Source organism: Pongo abelii, chromosome 13 (genome assembly GCF_028885655.2).
Source record: "Pongo abelii isolate AG06213 chromosome 13, NHGRI_mPonAbe1-v2.0_pri, whole genome shotgun sequence".
Classification (NCBI taxonomy): Eukaryota; Metazoa; Chordata; class Mammalia; order Primates; family Hominidae; genus Pongo; species Pongo abelii.
In genome coordinates, this window is record NC_071998.2 from 35,277,829 (window position 1) to 35,294,165 (window position 16,337).

Genomic DNA, 16,337 nt, shown 5'->3' on the forward strand with positions numbered 1-16,337 from the left:
TAGCACTGATGCTGCTGACTTTTAAGTCAAGAATTCCTGAGTAACTGTGGCTTTGTTGCTCACAGATCTATTCCATCCGTCCATCAAGTATGGAGTTTACACAAACACACACTCACACGTGTGTATACATATGGTCAGTATATATGTTTTATTTATATATATATATATATATATATATATACTGTTTTACTGTTTACCCAAAAGATATATGCCTGTTATTTTGAATTAAAAGGCTTTGTAATTTAATATTGTTAAATCTATAGTATTAGGTTGATACAAAAATAATTGTGGTTTTGGATTGTGAATTTTAAATTGTTATAGCTAGGCTCAAACACATCTATATTAATCAAAATAGACACCATTACAATCAACACATTTTTGCCAACAAGAAATAAGTTTGCTTACTCCCATGGCATAAAAATCCATGTTTTGAGATTCAGTGAACTCTTGGAAAGCATTTTCTGCATCCTGCTGGTTGTAGAAACAATTTCCCTGCAAAAAATTGTCGAAATACCTGAAGAAGTGGTAGTTGGTTTGCGAGAGGTCAGGTGGTAGAGAAGAATTGGATCCTTTTGGTTGACGAATGCCAGCTGCAGGCCTTGCAGTTTTTGGCACATCTTATCGATTTGCTGAGCATATTTCTCAGATATAATGGTTTCGCTGGGATTCAGAAAGCTGTAGTAGATCAGGCTGGCAGCAGACCACCAAATCGTGACCATGAGCTTTTGTTGGTGCAAGTTCAGCTTTGGGAAGTGCTTTGAAGCTTCTTCTCCATCCAACCACTGAGCTGATTTTTGCAGCTTGTCATATAAAATCCACTTTTCATCACATGTCATAATTCGATCCAGAAATGGTTCATTGTTGTGTAAAATAAGAGAAGACGTCACTTCAAAACAACAATTTTTTAAAATTTTTGCTCTGTTCATGAGGCATTCACTTATCAAGCTTTTTCACCTTTCCAATCTGCTTCAAATGCTGAACTACTGTAGAATGATTGATGTTGAGTTCTTCAGCAACTTCTCCTGTAGTTGTGAGAGGATCAGCTTCAATGATTGCTCTCAATTTGTCGTTGTCTACTTCCAATGGCTGGCCACTACACTCTTCATCTTCAAGCCTCTTGTTTCCTTTGCAAAACTTCTTGAACCACCACTCCACCGTACGTTCATTAGCAGTTCCTGCGCCAAATGTGTTGCTGATGTTTTGAGAGTTGTCTCTGCTGCTTTACGACCCATTTTGAACCCGAATAACAAAATTGCTCGAATTTGCTTTTTGTCTAACATCATTTCCATAGTCTAAATAAATATAAAGTAAATAACAAGTAATAAGTCATTAGCAAAAAATTATAAATTGAGAAATGAACAGTTAAATGATGTATAACCTATGTTCATTTAAGAATGTATTCCAATATCAAACAGCAAATCTCAACAATGCAAAAAACCACAATTACTTTTGCACTATCCTAATACTGTCTGCCATTATGCTTTTTCTTTATCAATGATATTACAGGAGTTTATCCACAATAATTTTTGATATTATTGTAATTGATTTTTCGTGATTGAAAATGCAAGAATCACAACCCAGAATATGATAATAATTGGTCATGGTCATATTAATTATAAAATTATCTTACAATGTGTGATAATTATGAATTTTATACTAACATAATCTCTTAGTGATTAATGTGCAATCTCTTCAGTTTTATAGTATACAAAATGCATTCCTACATGCTCTCTCATTGACTTTCTAGCTAACTTGGTGAAGTAAATTTTATTATACACAGATGCAGAAAATAAAGTTCAGAGAAATTAAATTGCTTGTTAAAATATCATATGACTTCTAAGTGTCTGATTTGAAGTTAGTATTCAAAACTAAGCATCTACCCTACAAATATGTTGCTTCTTTTATTCTGTGCTTCTACGACATCATGAAGACATTGAACAGGTTTTCAAATTTTATTTCCTGAAAGATGAACCCTCTATCATGTCAAAATATTCAGACTCTTTAAATTCTATTTTAACCCCAAAATGGGGTTGCAGAGGGTAAGTTAGATTGATAATGTGGACATGTTCGGATCATTTTGTAATTGCAACAGCTACTAGCTCTGGTTCTCTACAGCTCTTTTCCCACACTAAAATTTCCTAGGCTCTTGAGACGCAGTAAAATTTGAATGTAGATGGAAATGGATTTGTGTGTGTGTGTGTGAGATTCACAATGCTCTACAAAAATAACCTTAATGAAAGAGGATCAGAATTTTTCACATCAATATAACAAAACAGAGCATTTATGCAAATATCCCCATTGAGTGTTTCCATTATCAGACTATTCTTCATTGATTCATGCAATAACAATACCAACTTGATACCATAATGACTCAAAAAGAGCATCTCTACAGTGTGCTTTTCCTTGAGCAAATAGAACTCAGTGAATAGCTTTATTACAACAAGACTCTCCTAAACTCTCTGGATATCTTATAGCTGCTTCCATTCATAAAAATAAAGGTAAACTAGACCATAGGTAGGGAAGGTACAGATGGTAGCGAAAGGCCCGAAAGAGGAAGTAGCATGAATTTGGCGGCACTGGGGTTAAAAACATAATCTACATCAGGTGTGTCCTGAAAACTGTACATATTCAGTAAGTGTGAAGTATACATGTGACTATGACAAAAGGCATAGTCAAGAGATAAGCAGAGGTCAGAACACATAGTCGTATGATAGGCTTAGGAATTTGAAGATGGCGGATTGGATGTTTGGGAACAGTCATTTTGGATTCACTGTGGAGAATAGAATAGAGATGGGGAGAATGAAAACAATGAGAATCAATTTGAATACTTCAGCAGCACAGGTGAAATGTATCATAGGTCTGAAATATGGCAGTAACCACAGATATGGGCAGAGTGAATGGAAGTGGAAATATCAGGACATAAAACCGTGAAATAATTCAAGTGTTCATGTAAGTGGCATTTGTATATTTGAGCTTAAATAACCTGAGTTTTCTCATTTGCTTATTGTTGTTTTGTTGCTGTTGTTTGTCTTACAATATCTTGTGGGCAAAATTCTAAAGAGTGCAAATTTGACTTCAGACTTCCTCCCATTCTCCAATCACACGATTTTAATTTGACTTGTTGCCTACATAGTTTCCCACAGGCTAGCCCTATATACTCAAGTTTACTTCCAAGGACATGAACAATAGCCTGAGACTTCTATTCTCTAATCAATTTAATTATTTTTTCCAAATGTTTCCTCTATGATCATTGAAAATGATAAAACAAACTAAATCAGAGATGTCCAAGAGTTGACTTTACATTACAATCATCTGTGTTACTAAGTTGTAGGATGTCTAAGAAACTCAGAGCTATAGACATGGAATGTATAACCAGGAATGGGGGCTTACTTTTAAAAACATTTAAACATTAATTCCCCAGCAAATCCTTGGAATTTTAATATGATTATCACCACAAAATACAGGCTTAAAAGGTAGTTTAATAGTTTGGTTGCTGCTATATTCCCTCTTAAACAACTTATTTCATTTTGAGATCATTCTGATTTGTTGAAGAATATGTAAGTTATAAGAAATATTTTGTAAACTGAGAAAAAATATTGTATTAAGTTCAAAGTACCATACATGGAAGTATTTTATTGTAGGTGCTTTCTCTGTTAGAGTGGAGAGACTGTATTGAATTCTGCCTTTTCACTTTGTCCTTCATTATTGTTTCCATCTTTTTTTAGTGTTAAGATCAGCTACTCTGCCTTTATTGTAAAAGCTTCTTTTCTACAGATTACCTTGAGTGTCCTACATTCTTAACCTCAATTGGCTTCCATCTAGAGCACTTTGTGTAAGAAGCTGTATATCAACAACTGTGATATGGAATGCAGCATCACAGGTTTCTTTGTTTCCGCAATGGGTAATGCGTGTGCTCAGGATAAGTTCTCAGTGAAAAGTCTAACCTGTTGCAATATTCAGTTGAGGTGTTACAACAATAGATCCCTGGTATTTTAAAACACCATCAATATGCTTTGAGAGAAATAGGCATATGTTATTATTGCCAGCACTCATACAAGATCCCACCAGGCTGCCAAAGAATCTACTTACTATTTAAACATCTAGTAAGTATGCTTTCTCAATGAAAGTCAGTCACAGGTAATTATGGAAAACTAATGTAGTCTGTATATTCAGTTCAGTTTTGGAGTGAATACTAACAAACTCAAAGCTATGGCTTTTACCTTATATGGAAGAGAAAGGAAATGGAATACTTTGATCACAGTCCCACTACATTCATACTATATTCACAAAAACACTGGGTAATGCTATTATTCTTAGATTATCAAAGAGAAAGTTGGGGCCTGGAGGATTTTTTTTTCTAAATTTGCACAAACAATAAAACAGTGAAATTTGAAGTTTTTCCAATTGCAAATCTGTGTTCTTTCTTCTGTGTGGAAGCCCTATGTATACGCTAGCCCTCTTACTTGCTTTCTTCTTTCCTTTCTCTAGGCTGTTCTGGGGATCATCTGGCTCATGATATCAGAGTTTGAAAGTTCTCAACTTGCTCCTTCAAACTTTCCCCCCAACCCCCAATCAGATGACTTGTTGTCTAGAAATTGCAGTGTTGGTTTCTCACAATTTCTTTTGAACTGAGTCTGATTATTATACTTTTCAGCAGGGTGGAAGTGGGAGAGAATGCTGTCATAGCTATGTCACCATTACTCATATTCCTTCCAAATTCCTTCTAACTTTCCTTCATCTGACTCAGTACATTTTCTGCCCATGGCCCCTCAAATTCATGTCTTTCTCACATACAGAATATATACATTTCATTGTAATAGTCCCCCAAATCTTAACTCTTTACAGCATCAGCTAAAAAAATTTAAATCTCATCTAAATATTATCTAAATCTGATATGGGTGAGTCTCAATGTATGATTTATCCTGAGGCAAATTCTTCCCCAGTTGTGAACCTATAAGTAAGTTTTGTGCTTCCCAAATACAGTGTGAGATAGGCATAGGATAAGCATTCCTATTCTAAAGGGAAAAATAAGAAGGAAAGGAGAAACAGGATCCAAGTAAGTTCAAAACCAAACAAGGCAAATAACATTAAATCTTCAGGCTTACAAATAATCTTCTTTAAATCCATGTCCCTCTCCCTGAATACATTGGGGTAGGGGTTGAGTCCCCAAGGCCATGGGGTTGTGGGGGGGTTACCTTCACCGCTTTGCTAAGCATAGCACAACAGCAGCTGTCATGGATTGGAGTTGGGTAGATGTGGGCTCTTCTAGGCTGGCATTCCATGCTGGTGGCTCTGTAATTATGGGTTCTTTAAGGTAGCCTCACCCACACATCTCCAAAAGGCTTTTCTCTTGTGGGGACTCTCTTCAGTGGTCTTAGCCCCATGGTGTCACCTTACTGGGAGCTTTCTGTGGCATTTCTCTGCCTGGTCCCCAAGGCTCTTCAAGGCATCTTTTAAAATCAAGGTGGAGGCAGCCATGATTTCATAGTTCATACACCCTGTGTGCATGCAGAGTTAGCAGCACATGGACATCTCCAAGGTTTACCACCTGGGGCCATCTAAGCTACAGCTGGAGAGGCCAAGGAGTGCTGTGCCAGAATGTATGGAGCAGAACCTTGAGGCCATGCTAGGCAGTGACCTCTGAGGTCCCACGGGCACCATGAGCCTCTCTCGTAAAACCATCCTGCCCTCAAGGGCCTGGCACTCTGGGTCTGTGATGAGAATGACAGCCTCAAAGATATCTGAAATGCCTTTAGGGTCATTCTTTCATTGTCTTGCTAGATAGCATCTGGCTTCCTTCTATACATACTAATGTCATTATCAAATGTTCACTTGGCCACACCCTTAGTGTCTTCTCCCTGACACACTTTTTAATTTTTTTACAATCTGGACAGGCTGACACTTCTTCAAATCTTTAACTTTTTTTTAAATTATAAATTCCATCTTTAAATTATTTCTCTCTTGCTACATTTTGCTATAAGCAGCCAAGATTAGCCATGCAGCTCCTTCCACAATTTGCTTAGATATTTCTTCCATCAAATATCCTAGCTCATTGCTGCAGGTTCTGTCTTCCACAAAACACTAGGACACAGACATAATTCAGCTGAATTACTTGCCATTTTATAACAAGGGTAGCCTTTCTTTCAGTTTCTCATACATGGTTTTTCATTTCCGTTGTAAACCTTACCAGAACTAGCTCTCATGTCCATATTTCTACCAACATTATAATCATGACCACTTAAGTAATCTCTATGAAGATTCAAGCTTTCTCTACACTTCTCCTCCTCTTCTAAGCCATCACCAGAAGAGCACTTTAGGGTACAGCCTCTATCCATTACCCAGTTCCAGAGTCACTTCCAAATGGTATTTGTTACAGAAGCACGCCACTTCTCTCTCTCTCTCTCTTTTTTTTTTTTTTTCTCTAGCAATGCCAGCCTGAGATAGCAACCCCAGCCTGAGAAACACACCACTTCTCAGTACTAATTTCTGTCTTAGTCTGTTTATACAACCATATGAAATACTTGAGACTGGGTAGCTTACTTGAGACTGGGTAGCTTATAAACAACAGAAACTATGAGTTTTGAAGGATGGAAGTCCACGGTCCCGGTTCTGGCAGATTCAGTTTCTGGTGAAGGCCTTTCAGCTGGGAGGCCTTGTGCCTTGCAAAAGGGTGCCTTTTAGCTGTGTCCTCACATGGCAGAAGGGAAAAATGCTGTGTCCTCACATGGTAGAAGGCAGAGGGGCAGAAGGGCAAGAAGGGTCTGAACTCATTCTCTCAAGCCTGTTTATAAGAGTGCTAATCCCATCCATGAAAGTTGAGCCCTCATAATCTAATCACCTCCTAAATCCACCATATCTTAACACGTTGCACTGGGGATTAAGTTTAAATTTGAATTTTGAAGATGACACAAACATGCAATTCATAGCATCAAGAAATGTAGCCTATGTATTCTGCTTATCCAAGTGAAGATAAGAATGTAGATATCTACATAAAATGACTGTCAATTTATCTATTTTCATGTTTAAGTAACCTTTTGTTGAAGGCAGTGAACTGAATTTTAGATGTGATAGGATCAGGCCCAGACAAAACTAATTAAACAAACTGTTGATCACTTGTATTTCACTAAAAATAGGCACAATCTTCAGGGACTTGTAAATTCCCTAGGGATCCAAGAAAATCATGATGGATGTACTTAATAAAAGATAATTAAAGTGTAAGAGGCAGAAAAGACTGGTCTATCTGATTCTGAAATAAACCTTATCAATTACTTGAAGTAGTTTATAATTATTTTATTGAATTGTCAGATAATCATTTCAACTTTATATTGCCTATTGAATCCCTTAATTCATATTTTCTTATTTATTCATTCATTGAATTATTTTTCAAAAGTAAATGTCTGACATATAGCAAATTTATGTTTACTGTGTTTTAGAAACTGTGATAGGGGTTAATAATAGAACAAAGAATAAAACAGATATGGTGTTCACCATCACAAAGGCTAGATTCTATCTGTAGAGAGAGATTAAAGAAGTGATGACATAAAAATTATAAAATTATAATTGTTAGAAATGTCATAATGAAAGCAATCATTGTATGCTGTTAAACTATATGATAGGGAAAACCAAATGTAAATTAAGTCTGGTAAATTGGGCAGTTTTGAGTCAAAACTGTGATGGGTGATGAGACATTTCTGAGATGAAGGATCTTAGTCAATCTAGTATAGTATAACAGAGAATAAAATTATTAAAATACTGGGTAAAAAGAATTAGGGTAGTGTTAAGTGTATGATCAGGCAGACAGTCATATGAAGAATACCTGATTGAAATATTAGATTGATGCAAAAGTAATTGCAATTTTTGCCATCAAAATAGAAAGAAATATTAATAGATTCCTTACAGTCATCGTAAATGAAGAGCAGAATTTAGTTATGTGAAGAAAGGAATAAAAGATGTTCTTGACCTGGAGAAAACTTAACGAGAGGCATAAAGATAAGGCAAGGCACTGTAATTATTGTACTGTGCTATTCATGGAATTTGCAAGTAACACTACTGGAAAGGTAGGCAGAGCCAAAAAGCCCATGAGTTTTGATGTCTTTCCTCAGTGTGGATGCCAGATGTTCTCGGTCTTGCCATATCATCAGAGTTGTAACATGTGTGTTCCAATACATGGGTCTCAGAGGGCAACTTAAAGATGGGTTTTTCACGATGATTCTGAATTCCCTAGCACATTATAGTAGAGATTTTCAATGCATGGAGATACAGAGCAGGTGCCAGTTCTTTCCCTTGAATAGAACAGCTACTTACTGCCACCATGTGGAAGTCTTTAAGTTTAAATAAACATGAATATCTAACATGTTCTAACACATAGATTCTTTTAGATCTACAATTGGAATGTGAATTTTTAAAGAGGTACAAGAAAGTCTAGTAGGTTTTTCAAGGAGAATCATCTGTGTTTTCTGTGAGCCTGAGATTTACATCTGCGGTATTAAATCAGACATTAAGCTACACCTAACTCTGCATTACAGTGAATTGTAAGTACGTTTGTGATTAAGGTTGAATTTGTTCTGATATTTATTAATCATCTTGTTTTCTTATCATTGTTATATTACTTAGATTCTTCCATATATTGTAACCCTCCATTCCAATATCCTGCCTCTCTTGTTATTCAAGTGAGAACTGATTCCTTGAAAATCTTTATTTTTACCCTCCCCGCTAATATAATTTAGCTCTGTTGTTTTTCCCTATAAATACTAAACTCTTCAATGACATATTTTCTTTGTCTCATCCTGGCTCATGTACAATCTCTGTTGTAGAAGAAACATAGCTAGTTGAATCTGAGGTGTTCTATACATAACCAAAGATTTAATGTCTTGGAAGTTATCAAACATAACTGAAACTTAAAAAGCATATAGATAAAAATAAGACCATTTAAGGCCTACTGCTATAATTTTTTGTGTTCTGTTTACTCTAAGACTCATATTTAGGCTTCCTTGTCCGAGAATACCTTTATGACAGTGGAACCATGTATACACATTACAATCACTGGGAGCATTTACAAAAATATATTAGCTGTATAGTCCCCACCCTAGATGAATTAAATCAGAATTCTGGCACGGGCATTGGTAATTTTTAAACCCTCCGCAGCTGATTCTAACATGCAACCAGAGAACCACTGCTCTATATAAAAAAGCTTCCTTAACTTAGGACATTACAGAAACAACAAAGGAATTGATAGAGAATAAGTGGATGAGGAATATTGAATGACAACTGCATACAGGTCAATATTCAATTAATAGAAATCTATAAATATAAGATGGCCAGGTACAGTGGCTGATGCCTGTAATCTCAGCACTTTGGGAGGCCAAGGTGGGAGGATTGCTTGAGGCCAGGAGTTCAAGACCAGCCTGGCCAACATGGCGAAACCCCGTCTCTAACAAAAATACAAAAAAAATAGCGAGGTGTGATGATGCGCGCCTGCGATCCCAGCCACTTGGGAGGCTGAGGTGGGAGAATCCTTGAGCCTGGGAAGCAGAGGTTGTGGTGATCCAAGATCATGTCACAGCATTCCAGCCTGGGTGACAGAGTGAGACCCTGTCTCAAAACAAAACAAAAAATGTGTATGTGTGTATATATATATATATGTATATATATATATGTATATATATGTATATATATATATGTATATATATGTATATATATATATATATAATATGTACACATTCACACACACACACGTATATGTACTCACATTTTATTGCATTACTCCACATATATGTATGATATAATGCAATAAAATTTAAATTTCCTACTTTTCTTTCCAAGAAATTGGTAAAAACCCTTGGTAAATGTAGCTAGGAGAACTGATTTTGTTTCAATATATCCCAGATTTATATTACAATTGTATTATCCAAATTCTGCAGTATCTCTTCATTTTGTTTCAGGACACTCCAGTATCATAGCAGTTTGCAGTTGGAGAATTAGTTCAGTATGTCAATCAAGGATCTTGTTTCTACTTAAAATTGTATTCTGCAATAATTCCAAGTCTTCACTTAACAGAGAATTAATTTACCAGTGAAGTCTACTTTTTGCAAAATGTACTTTGAAAATGTCAGCTTTGGCCGGGCGCCATGGCTCATGTCTGTAATCCCAGCACTTTGGGAGGCTGAGGCAGGCGGATCACTTGAGGTCAGAAGCTGGAGAGCAGCTTGGCCAACGTGGTGAAGCTGCATCTCTACTAAAAATACAAAAATTAGCCAGGCGTGGTAGTGCCCGTAATCCCGGCTACTGGAGGCTGAGGCACAAGAACCGCTTGAACCCAGGAAGTAGAGATTGCAGTGAGCTGAGATCGTGCCACTGCACTCCGGCCTGGACGACAGAGTCAGACTGTCTAGAAAAAGAAAGAAAAAAAGAGTTGGCTCCTTCTCCTATATAAGTTAAAAATATTTGAGCATACTCTGAACATACATCCTACATTTGGTGCCCTTGAACATACATTCAATGTTCTTGGCCACATATGGGGGGATTTTATAATAATTCTCCCTGTTGCAAGAATCATAAATTCTAAATTTCATGCCGAAAATAAATTCCCATCTCCATCCCACAGGCTGAAACATAGTTACCATGATATTGTCTGTGTAACATAAATTTGAGTCACCTGTGCTTGCAAGTATGCAAACTCCAACTATTTAACCATTTTATAGTCATTCTGATATATATTGGATAACCAGTAGATTTTTCTATTTCTAAATGAATGTTAATATCAAATAATATTTGTTCATCTTTGGAATATATACTTTTCTCCTCACAGCCCTTTAATTCCCTCTCCCATCTATTTATGTCATTCCAGCTTTATTTTAATATTTTCAGAAAGATCTGGTAAATGAAAACAAATTAAAATATCAAGGAATATTTAAATTATTCCTCCTTCCAGTGGCACAATGGACCCTTACAGACCAATAAATTTGGTTATTAAAAGAATACATCTCTAAGAATACATGCACTTTTAAAAATGATAGGTTGGCAAAAGCAGGGACAGTAGATATTTTGTGATAAAATTTTTATTCCCCCAAACTTCTCAGGTCACTTTATTGACTTAAAATACTTGCCTTGCTCTAACTCAGAGTCGTAGTCTCAGACATTTATGTATCAGGTAAAATGTGCCACAGACTAGGAATCGGTAGCACACACCCCTGCTCTTAAGGATATATATGTAAAAAGGTAACTTGAAAGCATAGGTCTGGCTCAGATTTATAGGGATTCATGTAAGCCATCTAGAGTTAGGGAAAGATTCTTAGGAGAATACACCTAAAGTTGATCTTAAAAAACAAATAGGAACTACTCTAAAACAGAGAAAGATTATTCAGTTGGATGAATCAATACAGCAAAGGCAGAGAAATGGAGGTCTGAAGTGACATGCTACTTTTCAGGAGCTACAAGTAGTTTGGCATTACTGAAATGTAAAATGCAAGACAAAAAGTTGCTAGAGATGAGGCTGTAGAGGAGCTTAAAACCTACTGGCATGTTAAAGATCTTGAAATTTAATTTCTTGCCTTTTCTTTTTGTTCAAATCATGCCTTTTGGAACCTCTTCAAAGATATCAACAAAATAGTGAGTTGCCTTCTAGCCCCACCTCTTATTCAAATACAAGCGGCTCGGTTTCTTCTTGTTGTTTTTCATTTACATTGACAACTAATATTTTACCTAATAAAAGCTTGTTAAGGCTAAAACCAAAAATTCATACCTATATTGTCAACAATAAGGAACCAGACTTTTTTTTTTTTTAACCTGAGGATGATCATGATGATCATGAACAGATTTAATTGTAAGTGTATCTTTCTGGTAGTCTTTGTAGATTCTGATTTCAAGGTCAAGATTTGTGGCCAGGAGATAAGTTAGCAGGTGAGGCTTTGAATATCAAGTGACTTGCCTAAGTAGCCAAAATTACAATAAAACATTAAGATTAATTTGCTGATTACTTAGTCTGTACAATAACTTTCTTTTTCTTGATAAAAGATATGCTCCTAATGAAATCATAATTGAATTAAGATGATTAATACACATTTTAATAGAGCATGTTTTGTTTTTAAAATTCTCAAATTATCTGCTCATCTAGCCTGTGCCATATTAAGTACTTGTCCTTGATTCCTCTATTCTTTATTCTTGATTGTCTGGGTGCTCCTTGGTCCTGCTCTGAAGGACTTCACTGATATGAGTTGTGGTTGCCTGGGGCAATGAGAGAAACCAGGCACATGTCTTCAGCACTACCAGCCCAGCCTTGGTTCTTCATCTTCTGGCTCTGGGGTCCCAAAACAGCAACAGGGAACAAGCCTCGATGCACAAGTCCTTTTTAAGTCTCCAATTTCAGATTTGCTAATGTGCAAACCTAAATCAGATAATCAAGCCCAGATAGAAAGGTAGAGGGACAGATGCCACAGCTTTATAGGAAGAACAACTAAGTCACATTGCAAAGGGGATGCATTAAAAATGGGAAGAATTTGTGGCCTTTTTTTTTTTTTTTTTTTGCAATCTGTCACAAAGTATGTTTTGTGCCCAAATATTCCATATGAAATTACTTCCTTGCAAACTATCATAGTCTTTTCTATGTTGATTATATATTAATTATACCTTAAATATTCCTTAATATACAGGCAGTAATATCACTAGCATGAAGGCATTCATAGTCACAGACTGACTTGTTTTGACGTGAAATAACTTGCCTTGGTTTCTTCACACTTTGTCCAGTACCTGCGGTGGCTTCCACAGTGGCTGCCCTTAAATCAAGAGTATCTACTTAATAGTTTTGGAACTAACTAACTGGATTTTGTTTAGACTGAACTCAGCCTTGACCTCATCAAACACTACATTCAAAACAATTGAAATAGCTGTTTTAAACTGACATTAAATATAAATCAGGTTATAAATATCATAATTCTTGGATATGATTTTGATATGATTACTTATAATTTCATTATTGCATCCATACAATATGTTTTTAAAACTCAAACTGGCTTCTTCGCTAAGATTTTTAGTAAGTCTTTTAAACGCTCTGTTTTCAAATCATGCCTTCTAAATATATCTTCATCCTTTTGTCCTCAGCCTTACTCATGAACCTATGTTAACTCTTCATAAGATTAGCAACTCGTGGAATGTTAAATCTGGAAAAAAATTGGGGTATAATATAATCCAAAGTCCTAATTTTTTATGAAGAAAGTAAAATTCAAGTAATTGGCTTATCCAAAGTCGTACAGATACTTATAGGAGAAGCAGAAATCTAACTTGCCTTTCCCATTTGTTCTTCTTCAGTATTTTTTTTTTCTCTAAATCACCAGATGTTCTCTTTTATTTTCAATTGTAGGGCAAGAGTCAGTATTTGATCACGGCAAGGTAACGAAGGCACAGGAATCAAGAGAAAAGTAATAGTTATTATTTAAGAAGTAATACATCCCTTTGTCGAGTGATTTATTGGTAATGTGTGTGTATATACATATGTGTGTGTGTGTGTGTATATACATATATACACATATATAATTTTCACTCAGTCTCTCAAGTAATCAATTGTATTCTAAAAACTCTGGTTTCCTAGTAGATGACACTTCCAAGGCATGGATAAATTTGATGCTTATATTGTTTGTAGGTTATAAAATTATCCCGTTTTTAAGCCACTTATTTTAAGGTATATATAATCATATTAGGTATCTTGTAGCATTTTCTAAACTCCTGTATATCTTTTTGAACTCTAAAGCATCTGAATTTGGCCAAACACAACAAATCAGACTTTTTGTACTCCAGGCATTAATGCCCATCTCAGGTAGTATATACGTCAAAGTGTCTGTAGTCCAACTGTTACTGAAAGCCTCACTGGAAAGGTGATAGTTGTAGGGAGTTATATTAAAAACATGTAGGTCATCTGTCTCTCTGGATAATCTATGAGTTGTTGGATCAAGCTATATCAGTGAAAAGGAAAATGTTGGGCCATCTAGTTTTGGAGCCTTGTATAACTTCGTTCAATAGTTTGCATTTTAGTGAGATGGTAGATTTCTGGGAGAGTTACTACAAAATGTTTTCCTGCTGTATCCTGTCAGGTGATTACCCATTGCTCATTATCTCCTATGTAGCTAAGTGCCTACCCCTTTTTTGATGGGCCCTGTAAAAAAAAAAAAATGGTTTTAGAGCTAACTGCAAGAAAAGAAAATAACATAGTTGTTTGGAATGACTAATTAGAACCATGTAGCTAAATATGCTTCCCTTTTTTACTTTGACTTTCAGGAAACAGAGTAAAACATATGACTCAGCTACATGATTTACGTAAGCTCTTAAGACTTCTTCAGTTGTGTATTGTTCATCTCTCACCAACTCAACCTATATTTCTGATCTACATTTCTATTTCCCCCAATTTAATGTACTATTTTTAGTTTTAATTTCTATAAGCGATTCCAAATTTATTGTAAATAAGGCCTTAAAGTGTGGGTTGAATGGATGAGCGAATGAATGCATACATAAATGCATATATTTTGAATAACGACCATAATAGTTTTCTTCTGTCATTATTTTTTCTTATGTCATCATACTATTCTTTTCCATGCAGGCTTATGGCATAGGTACTGTTGTTTTAGACTAGGAAGCTGGAGTTTAAAAGAGTTAAATTGCTCATGTTTAGATCAGCAGTAAAAAACAAAAAACAAAATAATACTAAAACTCAGGGTTACTAATTACAATACAATCCTCTTTACATTGTACCATGATCCTAATAAAATTTCTTGTGAATTAGAGATAAAGTCAGCTACTGAGGTTGAATTCTTTCAGTAACATAAGTCCTCTGCAGCACGGGAATTTGAATAGACAGTCAAGTCCATGGGTTTCTGCTTTTTTGCGCAGAATTAAGAAATATTTAAAAATTTTTAAAGATAATGTGTCATATAATATGTATTTTACTTTTCAAGTTCATTAGCCAAAATTGAATTTATTTTGTTTTTCTCAACATGACAGTAGAAAATATTCTACCAATACAGTTTCTATTCTTAAAGAAAAGTACATTAAGTTATTTTGTGTTTCTTTGCAATATCCTGGTTTAATTCTCTAATTTCTAATATTTTAGATGAAAATTATGTCTTTTAGTTGAGGAATCAAGTTCTTGTTAATTAATAATAATAATAATGGTGATGATTATGGTAAACAGTATTTGTAGGTTTCTATATGCCAAGCATTTATAATTATTTTCTCATTTAATCATTTCAAAGTATCAATAGATACGATTATTATTATATAAAAAATAAATTCAAAATGGATCTATAATGTTCTGAGGAGTTCACACTAGTATACAGAAGAGCAAGGCTTTGAGTCTGTGTATGGATGGCTAACTGTAATCCTCATACTCAATATATTACTACTGTAACAACTACTGCCACTACTACCATCACAAGCAAACATTACGTAATGCTTATTCCAGCCAGATACTGCTCTAACAGAGTTATGTACATAAGCTTATTTAATTCTGAACATAATCTTAGATGGTTTCTCATTTTAGAGAAAATAGAGATGCAGGGAGTTAAACTTGTTCACAATTTCAGTTATTCAATTATAGAGCCCAGATTCTATCCTACACAATCTCACTTAAGAAGATATGGACTTGTCTACCATTTTACATTCTCTGTCTACTATCAGTTATTTCTTCTCTGGTTTGCTTAACAATTGTTTATATTGTGAATACTTTTCAGAAAGAAGTGCATTCTGATTTTATGAGATGAGGCCCATTTAAATCCCATCTAGTTTGTTTACTCCCAAATTACTCACTTTTGTTGTCTAGAGATATTGACTTTATTTGTAAATTTTGTAAAAATCTAATGGTACAGAGACCTGGAGGAAAGAACCTGGAGATAGCTGTAGAGCTTAAGGCATACGTGTCTGACTTTGCATTCTATTTTGCTCATAGAAAAATACTTTCTGTAATTCTATGTGTGATTTATTTTGCTCAATTTTAAAGATCATACTCCATGTATGATCCTTTTAATGTTCTGATGAATTTAGTTTGATAGCATTTTGTTGGAGGATTTTTGCATCTGTATTCATTGGGAATATTGGTCTATAGTTTTCTTTTCTTCTAGTGTCCTAATCTGCCTTTGGCATAAGAGTAATTCTAGCCTCATAAAATCATTTTGAAAGTATTCTGTCCTCTTCAACTTTTTGGAAAAGTTTGAGAAGGATTGGCATTAGTTCTCCTTTAATGCTTGGTAGAATTCACCAGTGAGACTGTCTTGTCCTGGGCTTTTCTTTATTGGAAAGTTTTTGATTATTGATACATTTACTAATTATTAGTCTGTTCATGTTTTCTATTTCTTCAT

General features: G+C 35.2%; 1 pseudogene; it reads right to left on the minus strand.

The window, feature by feature from the left end:
- Positions 1 to 342: 342 nt before the first annotated feature.
- Positions 343 to 1,289, minus strand: LOC129047827 (histone-lysine N-methyltransferase SETMAR-like; annotated as a pseudogene).
- Positions 1,290 to 16,337: the final 15,048 nt, after the last annotated feature.